The following is a 3,000-nucleotide window of genomic DNA, read 5'->3' on the forward strand; positions in this document are numbered from 1 at the left end:
TAATAAAAAAACAACAGTTAATTTTAAAAATAATATAGTTGTTTAAAAAAACTACAACAAAAAAAGAAAGGCCCTTAGCAAATTAATACCGAAAATAAGGTGAAAATATAAATAAATTACAAAAACAGAACGTAGTGAAAAATATTATCAAAAAAGGAAGTGACAAAACTTCGATCAAACTATATTTTATAAACACGTCATAAAAAAATTATTAATCAATCAAGTGAAAACTTCATTAGCATATAGATAGCAAAAAAACTAATAAGCGAACGATACCTTTGAAATTTATTAGGTAACACAATTTATAAATCCTCTATTATTTTAGCACGTATTTATTAAAATAATATATATATATATATATATATATATTTAAAAAAATTAAATAAATAATATGATTTGGAGCATTTATTCAAGAATATATTATTGTTGTTGTTGTTGTTTGTTGTTTGTAGAAGGGCATTTGTTCTACTGATAAAATATCCTTGCTTGATTCTGAATTGTAAATACCAATTCCTAAGAAGTTTCAAAGAAAACAAAGGCTAAGACTATATAATAATAACAAGAGAAACCTAAGAATACTCTATTTATAATTTTTTGTAGGTACTATTTGTAAACATGTTGGTTGTTGTTGGGTAATGGTGAAAATGACATGGTAAGAATTAAATGATATTTGACCAAATTTAAAAAAAAGAAAAACTATAGTAAATTACAAAGTTTTAAAAATATTTACGGAATGTAATAAATTTTTCACATTCAATCGACGATAGATTTAGTTTATTTTGTTATATTTGAAAATGTATGTTTTTTTTCTAAGTTTGACATAAATTACGAAAATGATTAGATTTTTTCCTTAGGTACAAAATAAGTCCGTCTTTCGATATTTTTTTCTTCCTTCTACACTATCTCTCTCCTCCTCTCCCATGGAATAAAAAATGGAAAATGGAGTGAAACAAAGATTTTTTATTTTTATGTTTTTTCCCTTTTGCGAAAATGAAAGATGGAAAATGAGTGTGAACCAAAGCAAGGTTGGGAGAGAGAGCTAAAATAGAGGAGACATAGAAGAAATAAGCTACGAAGGAACAAGAGCAATGTGAATTGAAGAACAAGATAGAGAATTAACGAGTTAGTTTATAACGTGTATATTTTGATTCTTTTAGTAATTTCATCAAATAACGACTTAAGAAAAAGACAAAAAAGTTTAGAGTCAAAACTCGTATGAGTCTCTAAAAAAGAGTCGTCTATGTAAAAATCTTAATCGAAATTTTAAGAAAATGGATTATTATAAATAAAAGTATATCTTTTTTATCAATAAAGAAAATGAATCTTCTCATCCAACAAAGAGAAGAAATTAAAAAGGAAAAAAAAAAAATCCAAAATTTCTTTATACATAACATACAAATATACTTTTGTGTACTTTGGAATATTTAAAAAGTGAATGTTTTGAGTTGCATGAAAGTTAGAGTTTGTGTTTGTTGTGTTGTTTGTAGGACATACAATGTCCCCCCCAACATAATGGAAAAAATGCTTTGTTCTTGAAACATTTGGTATAAAAATGCTACCCCACACTTCACCAAATCACCCTCTTACTTTTCACATTCCCTAAGCCACTTTATTTTTAACTTTACCAATTCTAGGTGATGTTTTTAGTTCGTTGGTTTTGAAAGTTTAAATTTGATCTATTTGCTTTTAATCTATTTACGATGATATTATAAATGGTTAGACAAAGTTTGGTACACGAGCTTTGAAATTTGTAGAGGAGAACCAATTAGACAATCCAAAAAGAATCTCCATCGACTTCTTTAGAGAAGAAAGAGGGTATGTTAACAAAACTACCTTCAAAATTACTAAAAGTCACTGCTGCACGAGCTGACACTGTGACATTCCATTCGTTGATCTTGGACAACACATCAAGCAAAAAACACTACGTGGGTAATAATTTAATTAGTTGTGTTCTTGAATCATTGTTGTAGATATTTTGAATATGTCGTATGTTGCTTCGAATGACCAAACATGATATGAACTGTTGAGACATCGAATTTTTAATTAATTTTTGTATTTTTTAATTTTGATGTAATTTTAACATTTTTTCGATATTTATCATTTTTATGACATTTAAGTAGAGTTCATTTAGTCTTTTTTACGATGCATTAGGGTTTTTATTTGGAGGCTATTTAAGCCTATTAGGTTGTGTTAATCAATTTTGACGACCAATCAAATTTAGCATTTATGCTCGTTTTCTAGATTAACATTAAAACTTCTTAAATTTTTCAAGAACATTCAAATGAGATTGATTATCCTATTTGTGGAGTATTCAAATTTTGAGTCAACTAACCTACTCTTCTTTCGAGATATCGATCGTCTTAAACCAATCCACATCAAACCCAATCCTTTAGAGTTGAAATCACATTGATTCGGAAGACTTTAGTAATCGGGAATTAATGGCTCTCATTTAGAAAGGATTCTTAATTCCAATTTGCAAGACTTTTCAAACCAAAGCACAAAAGTCTAATTGGCGCTAGGTTTTAGAGCAGCACACTATATAACACCCATGAACTTAGCCTCGTGAATGGTTGAAAAAGTTTCAAGAAAAACAAAACAAATTAATTATCGAACACATTTCTTTTCTTCTTTCTTTATATTAAAGCAACAGACAAAACGAACTACAAAATTATATCACAAGACACCAATAAGATAAACTGCACATAAATTAGAGTACTGTGTATGAAGAATCGAAGACTCGTACCGTATAATAATAATGATATATATTTAAATATTGTATTAAAGAAAACTCTATAGATGAATGTATATCTACTTCTAGAAGTTAAAAAAAAAAAAGTCCAAGATTTGAATGTTGAACATCCAAGAACATTGGCTTTAAATGTTGATAAAAAAATAAATGACACCTTCAAACATGAGCTAACAACTTCATTGACCAACTCTTTTTTTTGGTATCCATTCAATAATTTTTGTATATCCCTAATGGAAATTCTATATCTTTTC

The sequence above is a fragment of the Cucumis melo genome, chromosome 5, assembly GCF_025177605.1.
Source record: "Cucumis melo cultivar AY chromosome 5, USDA_Cmelo_AY_1.0, whole genome shotgun sequence".
NCBI lineage: Eukaryota > Viridiplantae > Streptophyta > Magnoliopsida > Cucurbitales > Cucurbitaceae > Cucumis > Cucumis melo.